Source organism: Pongo pygmaeus, chromosome 16, assembly GCF_028885625.2.
Source record: "Pongo pygmaeus isolate AG05252 chromosome 16, NHGRI_mPonPyg2-v2.0_pri, whole genome shotgun sequence".
Lineage (NCBI taxonomy): Eukaryota > Metazoa > Chordata > Mammalia > Primates > Hominidae > Pongo > Pongo pygmaeus.
In genome coordinates, this window is record NC_072389.2 from 100,546,835 (window position 1) to 100,563,171 (window position 16,337).

The 16,337-nt window shown below is 42.8% G+C and overlaps 1 pseudogene; it reads left to right on the forward strand.

Moving 5' to 3' along the window:
- Nucleotides 1-13,530: 13,530 nt before the first annotated feature.
- Nucleotides 13,531-15,025, forward strand: LOC129014471 (ribosome biogenesis protein NOP53-like; annotated as a pseudogene).
- The last annotated feature ends 1,312 nt before the right edge of the window (nucleotides 15,026-16,337 follow it).

Below are 16,337 nucleotides of genomic sequence, written 5' to 3' on the forward strand. Positions count from 1 at the left end.
TTTTATCCATGATAGCCTGCTCTTTGGAATTGGTGTCTAAATATCTGGTGTCCACCTTTGATCTAATTAACTGTGCTTTTATTCATGGAGGGGTGGGGAGTGGTACTTGAAGTTTTTCTTAGAAGGAACTGTGGCCATCAAGGTTTTACTTGTCTATTATGTTTTTTTTTTTTATAGTTCTCCTCCCCTGACACACACTTATCACACATCAGATGCAGTGTGATAGAATCCTAAATCCTTGCCATAGACTAAAAAGAGACCACATTCCAAGAAATGTTAAGGAAGCACTTAACCATGTGGATTTCTTTATTGGATTCCTGAAGCTTCTAATTCCTTAAGCTCCACCAATGATTTCACTTACAGATGACAACTAACATTCTTTTCTCCATGTACAGACTTGGCATTTTAGTTTGGGGAATACGATTCCTTTCTTTAGTCTTTAGCCACTTCAGGAAGAATATATCCACGTCAGAAGAAGAAATTTTGATTTATTGTGGTTTCTTTAAAAAGAAGGAATCACGGCTGGACTCGGTGGCTCACGCCTGTATTCCCAGCACTTTGGGAGACCAGGGTGGGCGAATCGCCTGAGGTCAGGAGTTCGAGACCAGCCTGGCCAACATGGCAAAACCCTGTCCCTACTAAAAATACAAAAATTAGCTAGGCGTGGTGGCAAGCGCCTGTAATCCCAGCCACTCAGGAGTCTGAGGCAGGAGAATCACTTGAACCCAGGAGGCGAAGCTTGCAGTGAGCTGAGATCGTGCCACTGCACTCCAGCCCAGACAACAGAGTGAGACTCCTTCCTCACCCAAAAAAAAAAAAAAGAAAAAGAAGGAATCATAGCATCATAGCATTCAACTCGTCTGTGAAATACATTACTGCACATTATGGTTATAATTAGAAGCTTAGTTATTTTGAAATGTCTTATTGATAGGTACCATTGATTGAATGTGCTCTTTCTGTTGGGCAGTGCTTATTGTTTTCAGTCGTCACAATTTTCCCAGATAAATGTTTTAGTCTCTTTGTTCAAATGAAGAAGTAGTAGTGGTTCAAAGGGATGATTTTACTTGGTCTAAGGCACACAGCTAAATACAGACCCTAAAAATTAAATTTATGTCTACCTCAAACTCCTGTTTCTACTATATATTCATAGCCTCTCAGTTTGAATATCTTACACTATCTTGCTATTTCCCAAGTATTTACTCCAAATAAAGAACAGAATACAATATAAAGTCAACCAATATTCCCTAAGCAAGAGATGCAGTAGCAGCAGTTTTATAAAGACTATCTCATTTATTCCTTTAATAATCCTGGGCGGGAAATTATTAGCAGTCCCATTTTATAGCTAAGAAAACTGAGGTTCTGAGGATTAAGTAACTTGCTTGGGCCACAGTCTGTAAATGGCACTATCAGGACTTGAATAGTGATCTGGCACTAATTCTGGAGCTCTTCCTACCTCCAATATTTTACTAGTTAATAAAATAATTCAGAGAGACAATAATTGCCTTGCATTAGCGTCCCACAGTCATAACCCCTCAGATAGTGCTCCATATATGTAATGAACAAATTAACGGATTTACCTCCTACATCTGATGGGGAACTAAAGTTGTCACTAATTTTTTTTTTCCTGCCTTTCCTTCCTGTTTTCCCTTTGATTTGTGATACACATAACTGGAAAGCCTGTTAAAAGATAATTTTCAAAAAAAGGGTAAAATCATGACTCTCACACAGATACAAATATGAAGACATATTAAAGAATGTCTGTTACTGCTATAATATGAAGGAAAGAGGCAGATATCATAACCAGTTCAAAGGAAAAGTCAAAAGAACATAAATGTATATGGAATATACATAAATGTATAAAAGAATGTTGACATGAATTGTAAATGGAGACGAAACTTTTCCACAAGGGAGGTGGTGGTGTTCAGTTAACTATATCCTAGAAGGGACACTGCTATCAGTTACCTATAATTTACAGAGTTACCAAATAGCTCAAAGACGGTGAACAAACAGGGCTAGAACTGGGCAGCCAGACAGGTGTGCTACAGATGATGAATATTTTTCCATTGAGACATTTGTATTTCAACAGGCCCTTAATGTAGTAGAGAAGCTCATTTAGAGTATTACATGCAGTAGATGATAGACAGGTTGTTTGAAATAAACATAATAGGACTAGTCCAATATATAATAGATGTATGAATGAATGGGATGTTCTTTTCTATGCTATTTCCCTATTCTGTGTAAATGATCAGTAACGAACATCCCTGTAGAGCTGGCAAACACAGAGAAGCAGCCAACATAGAATGGGCTTGAAATGCTGCTACCCTGAAGAAAAAAAAAATACATATATATCAGTTCATCCTGGTTCCGGCCTGGGGCATCGGTGGGGGGTAAAGGATTAGAGTCCCTTGGTCCTGGTCTGCCATACATTAAAGGGTCTCAAATTTACACTTAAAACCTCAGTGACCTCCAAATGAGGTTGCACGGTCTCAGCTATACACTCAATGGAATGAAGAAAGAAAAAACACATCACGCAACTTTCAACATGTGTCTCATTTCCAACCACAATTGCTTGGAATTTAAAGCTGGCATTTTTAAAAATCCTGCAAGTAAATAGCAAAATTATATTTATGTGTGTCCCTTGTGTGTGTATATACATTAAACACATTAATTTGTACAACAAATTAATGTGGAAGAAAAATGCTTCCACATTTCATTTTTCTTTTTTGTAAGTTATTAACCAGGAGGCTCATAAACGCAAGTGGCCTTGACTCTCCCAGAACTGAGAGGTCCTGCCCTGGCCTGAAGCCAAAGGCATTTTCCCCAGCAAATAGCTGGACTTAGGATCTTTTTAGCAAAGCTCCTTTAAAAGTCCTTTGGAGTGCGGCGGCCGGTGACACCGAAGAGGCGACCCCTCCGCCCTTCCGCTTTTGGAGGGTGGGCGGCCGGGGGTGGGGGTCACAATGGCCAGCGTCCCCCAAGGGCCCCGGCTTCCAGGTGCGGGTGGGGCTGCGCGTCCCGCCGAGCCCGGGGAACTTTCACTGGGCGTCCGCGGCGCGCAGACAATGGGCCGGGGAAGCGCCTTATCGCGGCGCGCAGGCCTTCCCCGAGCGCGGCGGGAGGCGGCGGCGCTTCCGCGGGCCCAGGGCCGCCAGTCCCCCGTCCCCCGGTCGCCCGCCGCCCCCTGGCCGGGCCCCGCCGCCGCCGCCCGCTGCTTCCTCCCGCTCTTCCTCCCTGCGACCTCGCGGCCTCCTGGCGAGGCGCGGCCGGCGGAAAAGCTTGGTGGGGTGGCCGCGGCAGCGACACGCGCGGCCGGCCCCGGGAAAACAAAGGGGGGATGTGTGTGGCCAAGAGTCCGGAAATGGGGCGCCGGTGGGGGCCGGGGCGGCGCAGCTCTGCCTCCCGGAGCCTATTGTTTGCCGGGTGCACATGCACACGCGCTTAACAAGAAATTAACACATCCTGCCGCCGCTTATCTATCCATCGATGGCCAAACAGACGGCGCAGTCACTTTGCACGGAGAGGGCTTTTAATGTAATGACCAGGCCGGAGAAGAATATCTCAAGCCCTTCGTAGAAGTTCCTCTTTGTTTCCATACGGCCCTTGATACCATTTGTGATTCTCACGCTACTATGACAGCTTTTTAAAAAATGTATTACTTTTTTTGGTAGGGGGCGTCTTTGAATTTCTTAAAAGGGGGCATTCTGAAGATCCCTTGCCTAACACATTTTTTTTCTTCTTTTTGGTAGTAATTCTAAAATGATGTAGTTTTATAGTGTGCCAGGCACTATTCTAAGAGCTTCAACTGTATGAACTTTTCACGCTCCTTAACAACCCTGTGAGTTCCGTGGTATTTTTATCTTCATTTTCTAGATGAGGAAAGGAAGACATAAAAGAAACCACGCTGGTAGAGAGGTAGTAAATGAGGCAGCCCGGATCAGAATCCTGGCTTGCCAGCTTGAGTCCATACTCTGAAATGAGGCCTTCCAACTTATTTTTTCACCTCTGGGTTGCCATGATTTGGGTTTTAATTTAATTTTTTTTTGATCACTGAAGTGCAGGACGTTTGTCTAGCCCTTGCTGTTCCTGAACGGGTTATCTAGGGAAGCTTGTAACCAAGCAGAATTTCATAGATCAGAGGAGCAAATGACTTCATTATGCATATGCTTTGCTGTATTAATGACTGTCTGCACGATTTAGGATTTAGGCTGTCTCTGGGTTTTTGATGAAGGGCTGTGGAATTGAAGTGGAACTTGTCGTTTCTATGAAAGGGACATGTTGTCATGTCTATGGCAAGTATTCAAGCAAAATGAGCACCAATAAATTTGAAACTGATTAATCAACCTGGACAATAAGCCAGAATTTCCATTTTCTGGAAATTTTCATCCAAGTTGGGTGAATGTGGCCTAAATTACCCTTTAATGAATGACTGGGTCTCTTTTGTGTAAAGCTGGGCCCTGTGTGCTGTTCTAGAGAAATGCCAACCCAATCTCCTACATTATTCAAACCCCCCGCCCCCCAACCCCAGCAGGTGAGGTCACCCCAGTTAACTCATGCTGAATTCTCAGTAAGGTCCAAATGCTCTTTGGGGACAGAGGATGCACAGATGAATAAGACAGTCTTCGTACCTAAAGCAGTAACTCACTGAAAGACAATAACCAATAACTAAAACTCGATTTGATAAGTGCTATATAATATGGGAGAAGAATACACATGAGAAATCTCATATGTGTACTTTCACCTTGGGGTCAGATTACTACAGAGAGGTTCAAATGTTGGCTGGGCATGGTGGCTCATGCCTGTAATACCAGCACTTTGGGAGGCCGAGGTGGGTGGATCATTTGAGGTCAGGAGTTCCACACCAGCCTGGCCAACATGGTGAAACCCCATTTCTACGAAACATACAAAAATTAGCCAGGTGTGGTGGTGTGTGCCTGTAATCCTAGCGTCCGGTGGAGGCTGAGGCATGAGAATCACTTGAACCCGGGATGTGGAGGTTTCAGTGAGCCGAGATCCCACCACTGCACTCCAGCCTGGGCAACAGAGTGAGACTCTGTCTCAAAAAGAAAAAAAAAAAAAAAAAAAGGAGACGTTTAAATTCTTCTAAACACTCTTGTCTTTTACAAAGGAGCTAAGAAATCATTTGTTTAACAAATGTTTATTGAACCCCATTTTTGTGGCAGGTACTGTTTTATTTTCTTTTCGCCCCTGAGACGGAGTCTTGTTCTGTCACCCAGGCTGGAGTGCGGTGGTGTGATCTCAGCTCACTCTTCCTCCTGGGTTCAAGTGATTCTCCTGCCTCAGCCTCCTAAGCAGCTGGGATTACAGGTGCCCACCACCACACCAGTGTACTACCCAGTGTACTCTTCTACTCTTGCTACAGTAGAGGAGACATCTGTCTTGCATCTAGGATAATTCCATCCCTTCCCACCACCCACCCCAAAGATCCACTTGATGACATCTTGGACACTCAAAGCCGTCTTAAATTCTACATGCCTAAAATGTACCTCGTAACTATCCCTCCTACATCTGATTATCCTGCATTTTTCCCACTCTCAGGAATGGCCTTGCCTTTCATCTGGATGTACTCACAAGCATGGCGGAAGGCAAGGAGGAGCAAGTCACACCTTACATAGACGGCAGCAGGCAAAGAGAGAGCTTGTGCAGGGAAACTCCCATTTTTAAAACCACCAGATCTCATGAGACTTATTCACCAACATGAGAACAGCATGGGAAAGACCTGCCCCCATGATTCAATTACCTCACACTAGGTCCTTCCCACAACACATAGGAATTCAAGATGTGATCTGGGTGGGGTAACAGTCAAATCATATCACCCATGTTTCAGGGAAGTAATAAAGGGAAAGAGATGTTGTAAAAGTATAAGGAATGGAGTCCAAAAAAGTAAGAAACAGTCAAAGGCAAAGTGGTTACACTTGAAATGGAGAAAGATCATGTGTAATGGTTAGAGAGAACATGTCTAAATTAGTAAGCCAGTGATGGCTTGGGCCAGGGATGGTCAATGATGGGAGTGAATGAAGTGTTAAGGAGGTCTTTGGAGATGAACAGCTTAGGATGTTGAGTGCTCAGACTCTTGGATAGTCTTCCACACACAGACTAGATTAACTCAAGGTGACAGCAGGACTGGCAATGAAAAGGAAGACTGCCAGTCATGTGCTGTTATTTTTGAAGACAGAGAGTGACGAACAGGTCTCTCAGTGGCAGCAGCAAATAGGGAGGAATGCGGCATAAGGGAAAGGCAGGATATTCAAGAAAGGGGGGCGTAAAGCAGATGAATGACAGGTTGAAAACATTTTATCTCTTCTGCTGCCCTCTTCCTGCCTCCACCAGATTCTGTCCCTGAGAAAATCAGTAACATATGTAAATATTTGCATCTTTGAAGTATTTCAGGAAAAATTTTTCATCATCTTTTTCTGAATTTCAACTTTTATTTTAGATACAAGAAAGACATGTGAAGGTTTGTTACATGGGTATATTGCACTCAGGTAGTGAGCCTAGTACCCATTAGGTAGCTTTTCAACCCCCCTCCCACCTGTAGTATTCCATAGTATCTAGTTTTCCCATGTTTATGTCCATGTGTGCACAATGATTAGCTCTCACTTGTAAATGAGAATGTTCAGTATTTGATTTTCTGTTCTTGCATTAATTCTCTTAGGAATATGGCCTCCAGCTCCATCCATGTTGCTGCAGAGGACATGAGTTCATTTTTTTTTTTTTTTTTTTTTTTTTTTGAGACGGAGTCTTGCTCTGTCACCTGGGCTGGAGGGCAGTGGTGCGATCTCGGCTCACTGCGAGCTCCACCTCCCAGGTTCACGCCATTCTCCTGCCTCAGCCTCCTGAGTAGCTGAGGACTAAAGGCACCCACCACCACACCCAGCTAATTTTTTCTACTTTTAATAGAGACAGGGTTTCACCATGTTAGCCAGGATGGTTTCAATCTCTTGACCTTGGGATCAACCCGCCTTGGCCTCCCAAAGTGCTGGGATTACAGGTGTGAGCCACCACACCTGGCCAAGTTCATTCTTTTTTATGGCTGAGTAGTAATATATCACATCTTCTTTATCCAATCCACCATTTATAGGCACCTAGATTGATTCTATGTCTTTGCTATTGTGAAAAGCATGGTGATGAATGTATGAGTGCATGTGTCTTTTTGGTATAATGATCTATTTTCCTTTATGTGTACACCCAATAATGCGATTGCTGTGTCCGATGGTGGCTCTGTTTTAATTTCCTTAAGAAATCTCCAAACTGCTTTTCACAGTAGGTAAACTAATTTACATTCCCACCAGCATTGCACAAGTGTTCCCTTTTCTCTGTAGCCTCATCAACTCTGTTGTATTTTGACTTTTTAATAATAGCCATTCTGACTGGTATGAGATGGCATCTCATTGTGGTTTTGATTTCCTTTTTTCTGATGATTAGTGATGTTGAACATGTCTTTATATATTTGGTGGTCACTTGTATGTCTTCTTTTGAGATGTGTCTGTTCATATCTTTTGCACATTTTTAGTGGGGTTATTTGTTTATTGCTTAAGTTTCTTATAGATTCTGGATATTAAACCTATACTAGATGCATAGTTTGTGAATTTTTTCTCCCATTCTGTGGTTGTCTGTTTACCCTGTTAATAGTTTTTTTTTGGTTCTGCAGAAGCTCCTTAATTGATTTAGATACCCCTTGTCAATTTTTATTTTTGTTGTAATTGCTTTGAGGGATGTAGCCATAAACTCTTTGCCAAGAAGTGTATTTCCCAGTTTTTCTTCTAGGACTTTTTTAGGTCAAGGTCTTTTGTTTAAATCTTTAATTCGTCTTGAGTTAATTTTAGTATATGGTGAAAGGTAAGCATCCAGTTCATTCTTCTGCATATGGCTAACCAGTTATCACAGCACCATTGAATAGTGTGTCCTCCCTGCATTGCTTATTGTGGTTGGTCTGTCAAGAAGTATATAGTTGTAGGTGTATTGCTTTGTTTCTGAGTTTTAAATTTTGTTTCTTCTATATGTCTGTTTTTGTACCAGTACCATGCTGTTTAGATTACTGTAGCCTTATAGTATAGTTTGAAGTCAGGCAATGTGATGCCTCCAAGCTTTGTTCTTTTTGCTTAGGATTTCTTTGGTTATTTGGGTTCTTCTTTGGTTCCATATGAATTTCAGAGTAGTTTTTTTTTTTTTTTTCTAATTCCATGAGGAATCATATTGGTAGGTTGATAGCAATAGCATTGAATCAGTAAAAATTGCTTTGGGCAGTATGACTATTTTAATGACATTGATTCTTCCAATCCATTAGCATGGAATGTTTTTCTAATTATTTGTGTCATCTCTGATTTCTTTCAGCAATATTTAGTAGAGTTTTCATCTCCTTGGTGATCTGTATTACTAGGTATTTCTTTTTCTTTTGGCTATGGTAAATGACATTATGTTCTTGATTTGACTCTCAGCTTGAACGTTATTGATGTATAGAAATACTACTGATTTTTGTACACTGATTTTGTATCTTGAAACCTTGATAAAGTTATTTATCAGTTCTAGTAATGTTCTGGCAGCATTTTTAGGGTTTCTCTGTATAACATCATATTGTCAAATTAAGAGAGATAGCTTGACTTCTTCCTTTCCTATTTGAACATCTTTTATTTCTTTCTCTTGCCTGAATGCTCTGGCTAGGACTTCCAATACTTAGTTGAATAGAAGGGGTGAAAGTAGGCATCCTTGTCTTATTCCAGTTTCCAAGTAGAGTGGTTCCAGCTTTTTCCCATTCAGTATGATGTTGGCTTGAAACATAATGAATGTTTCTTCAATGCCTAGTCTGTTGAGGGTTTTCATGAAGAAGGGATGTAGGATTTTATTGAAAGCATTTGTCAATTGAGATGGTCATATGGTTTTTGCTTTTAATTCTGCATATGTGGTGAATCACTTTTATTGATTTGCATATGTAGAACCAACCTTGCATCCTAGGAATAAAGCCTACTTGATTGTGGTGTATTCATTTTTGCTGTGCTGCTGGATTCAGTTTGCTACTATTTTGTTGAGGATTTTTATGTCTATGTTCATTGGGGATATTGGCCTAATGTCTTCTTTTTTCATTGTGTATATGGTGTAAGGTAAGGGTCCAGTTTCATTTTGGTATTAGACTGCTGCTGCCTTCATAGAATGAATTAGGGAAGAGTCCCTCCTCCTTAATTTTTTGGAATAGTTACCAGTTCTCTTTTCTATGTGTGGTAGAATCGGCTGTGAATCCATTGGATCCAGGGAAATTTTTTGACTGGTAGGATTTTTGTTACTGACTCAATTTCAGAAATTGATGTTTGTCTATCCAGGGTTTAAATTTTTTTAAATTCAAACTTGAGAGACTGTGTGTTTCCAGGATTTTACCCATTCCCTCTAGATTTGCTAATGTCTGTGTATAGAATTGTTCATAGTATTCTCTGAGAATCTTTTTTATTTCTGTGGGAACAATTGTGATATCATCTTTGCCATTTCTGATTGTACTTATGTGCATCTTTTCTTTTTCTTCTCTGTTAATCTAGCTAGCAGTCTATCAATCTTGTTTATTTTTTTCAAAGGACTAACTCTTGGTTTCATTGGTCTTTTGTATGGATTTTTGCATCTCAATTCTGTTCACTTCTTTGCTAATTTTAGTTATTTCTTTTATTCTGCTAGCTTTGAGGTGTTTTCCTTTTTTTAGTTATTTTATGTACAATTTTAGATTGTTAATTTTAGATCTTTCTAACTTCTTGATGAAGATGTTTAGAGCTATAAAATTTTCTCTTAACAATGCATTAGCTGCATTTGAGATTGCAGTAAAATGTGTCCCTATTTTCATTAATTTCAAATAAGTTTTTATTTCTGCCTTAATTTCAGTGTTTGCCAGGAGTTATTCAGGAGCAAGTTATTTAATTTCCATGTACTTTTGTAGAGAGATCTTCCTGATATTGATTTAAATTTTACTGCACTGTGGTCTGAGAGTGTGTTTGGTATGATTTCAATTTTTTAAATTTATTGAGACTTGCTTTATGACTGAGCATGTGGTCAATCTTAGAATATGTACTGTGTGCAGATGAGAGGAATATATATTCTGTATTTGTTGGGTGGAGTGTTCTGTAGGTGTCTGTTAGGTCCAGTTGTTCAAGTGTTGAGGCTAAATCCAGTTACTTTGTTAGCTTTTTGCCTCAATAATTTGTTTAACACTGTCAGTGGGGTATTAATCACTATTGCTGTGGTTGTCTAGGTTTCTTTGTAGGCCAGATAGAACTTGTTTTACGAATGTGGGTGCCCCAATGTTGGCTCTGCATATATTTAAAATAGTTAAGTCTTCTTGTTACCTTGTACCCTTTATCATTGTGCAATGGCCTTCATCATCCTTCTTAATTTGTATTGGTTTAAAGTCTATTTTAACTGATATAAGAATTGCAATTCCTGCTCTTTTTTTGTTTTCCATTTGCATGGAAGATCGTTTTTCATCCCTTTGTGTTTGTGGGTGTCAGTACACGTGAGACAGTTTCCTGAAGATAGCAGATGGTTGAGTGTCTTTTTATCCAGTTTGTCACTTTGTCTTCTAAGTGAGGGTGTTTAGCCATTTACATTCAGGGTCAGTACTGATATGTGAGATTTTCATCCTTTTATTATGATTTTAGCTGGTTATTATGAGACTTGATTGTGTAGTTGAGTTTTAGTGCCTGTAGGCTATGTGCTTAAGTTTTTTTTATGAGTGTGGTAGTCAGTGGTGTTGTTTTGATTACATGTTTAGCACTCTTTTAAGGACTTCTTATAAGCCTGGTCTAGTTGAAGCAAATTTTTTTAGTGCTTGCTCCTCTGAGAATGATTTTATTTCTCGTTCACTTGGGAAGCTTAGTTTCGTGGGATATGAATTTCTTGGTTTGTATTTCTTTTATTTAAGGATTCTGAAAACATGCCCCCAGTCTATTCTGGCTTTCAAGGTTTCTGCTGAGAGGTCTGTTGCTAGCGTAATGGATTTCCCTCTGTATGCAACTTGACCCTTCTCTCTAGCTACCTTCAAGGTTTTTTTCTTTCACCTTTACCTTGGTAAATCTTGTATAATATTAGGCAGAGTTCTCTGTATTTCTTGGATTTGCATGTAAACCTCTCTAGTGAGATTAGGGAAATTTTTGTGGCCTATATTCTGAAATATATTTTCCAAGTTGCTTGTTCTCTCTCCTCTCAGGAATACCAATGAGTTGTAATTTTTTTACATAATCTCATAATCTTCTCTCCAAGGTTTTGCTCATTTAATTTTTTTTATCTTACTGAGTTGATTCAAAGAACTTGTCTTTTGAGCTCTGAGATTCTTTCCTCGATTTGATCTATTCTCTGTTAATATTTCAGAAAGTAAAGTATAGTATTATGAAATTGTATTCTGAAATTCTTGTAGTGAGTTTTTTTCAGCTCTAGAAGTTCAGTGTGGTTCTTTCTTAAAATGACTATTTCGTCTTTCAGCTGTTGGATCATTTTTCCAGATTTCTTGAATTTCTTAAACTGGGTTTCAACTTTTTCTTGAATCTTGATGAGCTTTCTTGACATCCAGATTCTGAATTATATGTCTGTCATTTCAATCATTTCAGACTGCTTAAGAACTATTGCTGGGGAGCTAGTGAACGCATGAGAAGGTAACAGGACACTCTGGCTTTTTTAATTGCCAGAGTTCTTGCTGATTCTTTCTCATCTGGGAGTGCTGGTGTTCCTTTAACTGTGGTATAAATTGTATATAGTCGGTTGGCTTCATTTCTGCATGCTTTCAGGAGTCCAGGACTCTGTATATGATCTTTATTTGTGGGTGAATTATTGTGCTTAGTTTCGCAGGTGTATATATTATCAGTGTAATTTTTGGTATTTTAGTTTGGGCTGTGAGGCAGTAGATGGCAGTTAAGAGCAATGGCCAGTAGCTAGGCTAATACACAGCTGCATGCCTCATTTGTACTTTCTTGTGTTCATAGGTGTGTTCTGTGGTGGAGTGGAGAGACAGATGGCCCGGCCAGGCCTGCTCCTGGGCCTTGAGGGGAACTTCTCTGGTCACTGGTGCCCCATCTGCATTTCTTTTGTCAGAAGTCCCAGGCTGCAGGGTTCCCTAGGGCTGAGGCTGTGGCAGGGGGACAGGCCACACCCTTTGTGGACCAGCCCTGTGGAGGGAGGCATGCTCCATTAACATCCTGTCCCAGGAACCTCCACATCTCACCCCTTCAGTGCTCTGAGAGGCTCCTCCTCTGCTCAAATGCTGGCCACAGATTTTGGCTCAGTACTCCTTGGCTATGAATCACAATCCTGTGGGCAACAGGATGCCCTGTGACTTGGAATCAGGCTCCAATTGCACTGGGAAAACCAATGTGTTCCCAGGTTACCCAAAAAGTACTCTGGTGGAGCTATGCATTCAGACTGGGCTGTGAGGCTGCTCTATGCACCCGCTCCTACAGGGTGGCTGGGCATGGGCCTTGAGATGGACCAGCGGGCAGAAGGGTTTTCAGAACGGATGTGCCCCAGTCCCACAGGAGAAGTGGCCATACTCCTTCTTGGCTCAGTGGTCAGCTGGGGTGACAGCCTTCCAGAGGCAGATGGGGTGCCCTGGGGGATTGATGTCTATGACCAAACTCTGCCAGAGCTTTTCAGTATACAAAAGCTCCCAAGCTCCACACTGTCCAAATACCTGTCTCTGTTTGCTCCTCAGGGACATCCTAATACCAGCTCACACATCCATGGGGGGTGTGAGGCCCCCTGTATCTAGGATCCCAGAGGTCTTCAGCAAGAGTGAGGTACCCCTCAGTTCCCTAACTCATCCCTTGCCCAGGAGCTGTTAAGGGCCAGGAACTACTAACCCTAGTGTTAAGGGTACCCCACACAGGGTTCCCATCTCCCTCCCTTTTCAGCATGGGCTTCAGCATTACCTCTATCCACTCTCAATGTTTTCGCAAAAGACCTGCCCAAATTGCGTTGGTTTATTTGACAATTTGATCTCTTTTAGTGGGAGCAGCACTTTCTGGCTGCATCTAGTCGCCATCTTGTCTTGAGTCTGTCTTCATATTTTATTTTCGAAGACTGACAGACGTCATTGAACGGTTAGTTCTCAAAAGAATTACCTCAATTATGTAAACTGAAGGGACTGACAAACAGCATTGGATAAATAGCATAACCTTTGTATTTTATATTAAATGGAAATTTGTAAGTGGGATTTTTGCTTGGAATGTGACTCCTTTCTTACGTATCAGTTCCATTTCAACAACTTTTCTAATCCTTCAAAATCTTGCCTTCCTCTGAATACATATGAGATACCCCTTTCCCTCCGTGGCTGCTCATCTCTTATTCTTGTATCTTATTTGTTACATAAAGGAGATCCACATTGTGAAATAATGAACTCAGTGTTATGCCAAATTTTACTATTCATAGCACATTTTTCATGTGTCTGGTAGATATTTTTAAGTAACTTGATATAATAGATTAAAATGTATATATTTCAAAAGAGAGAAAAAGAAGCAGTAAGAAATAAGATAGAGGAGGGCCTTTGACAAGATGGCGGCAGGAGGCGGTGGCGTTGGTGGGAAGCACAGCTCGAAAAGCGATGACGATTCTGGTTTCCTGGGGCTGCGGCCCATTTCGGTGGACCCAGCGCTGAGGCAGCGGTGGCAAGGCCCAAGAAATAAGAAGCGGGGCTGGCGGCGGCTTGCTCAGGAGCCGCTGGGGCTGGAGGTTGACCAGTTCCTGGAAGACGTGCGGCTACAGGAGCGCACGAGTGGCAGCTTGTTGTCAGAGGCCCCAAATGAAAAACTTCTTCGTGGACACCGGCTCCAAGGAAAAAGGGCTAAGAAGAGAACCAAAGTCCAGAAGAAGTCACTGCTTCTCAAGAAACCCCTTCGAGTTGACCTCATCCTTGAGAACACATCCAAAGTCCCTGCCCCCAAAGACGTCCTCGCCCACCAGGTCCCCAACGCCAAGAAGCTCAGGCGGAAGGAGCAGCTATGGGAGAAGCTGGCCAAGCAGCGCGAGCTGCCCCGGGAGGTGCGCAGGGCCCAGGCCCAGCTCCTCAACCCTCCCACAGCCAGGGCCAAGCCCGGGCCCCAGGACACCGTGGAGCGGCCCTTCTACGACCTCTGGGCCTCAGACAACCCCCTGGACAGGCCGTTGTTTGGCCGGGATGAGCTTTTCCTGGAGCAGACCAAGAAGAAAGAAGTGAAGCGGCCACCACGCCTGCACACCAAGCCGTCCCAGGCACCCGCCGTGGAGGTGGCGCCTGCCGGCGCTTCCTACAACCCGTCCTTTGAAGACCACCAGACCCTGCTCTCAGCGGCCCACGAGGTGGAGTGGCAGCGGTAGAAGGAGGCGGAGAAGCCGGAGCGGCAGCTGGCCCTGCCCGCCACAGAGCAGGCCGCCACCCAGGAGTCCACGTTCCAGGTAGCTGTGCGAGGGGCTGCTGGAGGAGTCGCATGGTGAGGGGGAGCCAGGCCAGGGCGAGGGGCCGGAGGCTGGGGATGCCGAGGTCTGTCCCACGCCAGCCCGCCTGGCCGCCACAGAGAAGAAGACGGAGCAGCAGCGGCGGCGGGAGAAGGCTGCGCGCAGGCTGCGGGTACAGCAGGCCGCGTTGCGGGCTGCCCGGCTCCGGCGCCAGGAGGTGTTCTTGCTGCGCGGGATCAAGGCCCGGGTGGCCCTGAGACTGGCGGAGCTGGCGCGGCGGCGGAGGCAGCAGCAGGCACGGCGGGAGGCCGAGGCTGACAAGCCCGGAAGGCTGGGGCGGCTCAAGTACCAGGCACCTGACATCGACGTGCAGCTGAGCTCGGAGCTGACAGACTCGCTCAGGACCCTGAAGCCCGAGGGCAACATCCTTCGAGAGCGGTTCAAGAGCTTCCAGAGGAGGAATATGATCGAGTCTCGAGAGAGAGCCAAGTTCAAACGCAAGTACAAGGTGAAGCTGGGGGAGAAGCGGGCGTTCCGCGAGATCCAGTTGTAGCTGCCATCAGATGCGGGAGCCTCGCCCTTCAATAAAAAGTCCCTTCTAGCTAAAAAAAAAAAAAAAAAAAAAAAAAGATAGAGGAGGAAGAATTGCAAATAAAATGCAGGCATAGTTCTAAGTGCTTTACATATGTATTCACAGTAATCCTTCGAAAATAATACTATTACTGGCTTCATTCACATGAGGAAACTGAGGCTCAGAGAGAAAAGTTAGGCAGCTTTTCTGGGTTAAATGGTTATTAAGTGGCAGAAACAAATATAAACTAATAAAATCCAATTTTAGATGTAGTATAACCCTGCTGTCCAGTTATACAGGTAAGTAGAATTGGTGAGATTGAGGAATTATCAACAGAAAACAAAGTAAAGAGAATCACAGAGAAAAATAAGACAGGAGAGGCAGAGAACAAGTTAGACGCCTAGAACATAAGAATAGAACATGTTGGAAAACTTGTAGATTCAGGGATAAGAGAGACCTTGGTTGACATGAAAATTAAATGACTTAGCTGAAGGATAATTAATTATCCAATTAATGCCTGTTTTCTTCCTTTCTTTCTGAATTGTTAGGTGAATTATCCTTGCCATGCTATGTACATTTTCTTCCTTGAGGAGAAATCTCCTCATCTCAACTGTATTGTGCTGAGAAATATAGAGCCAGAATGCTAATGCAGAGGTGAATGATCCATTTACAATCTGCACCAAGTGTGCATGCTTTTGTGTTTGTTCATATGCCTCTGTGTGTGTGTGTGTGTGTGCGCGCATGGGTGAGCGTGTGTGTGTTGATGGGATGGGGGGTTATGCTCCCATCCCTTTATTTAGGACAGTTCTTTTCTCAGGTGAAAAAATACTGAGTGGATAGAAATCTCCTATAATTATTTCTGTGTATCATTGCACTTCTGCCTCAGAGGCTCATCTAGGGATAGAACTGTTGTTAACCAATATTCTTCTTTGAACTCTGCATCTACTTTTGTGTGTTTTTGAATACAGCAATAGGAAAGTGGAGTTGGAAAAACAAAAGTTCATGGTTTTCTGCTTTCGTACTCCTAATTTGAGCTCACTAGGTTTTTGTTTTGTTTTTCACTAAATCTGAATTAAACAGAATCGCTGGGTTTTTCTTATTGTTTCACAAGACCTGTGCAGCATTAGAGTTAAACACAGTCACCAACATTAACTTATTACCCAGTGGAACGTTTCTGTGTTTAACATTCCAGATAGACATCACCAAGTCCTAGATTGATAGGAAACCTAGGAGTCGTCTGGGCCAACCTCCTGTCTGAGGCTGGATTCCCGAGACTCATCTTGAAAACGTGAAAAAGGACTCACTATTTTACAAGACAGACCACCTCATCAATAAAGAGTTTCACTTCAAATCCAAG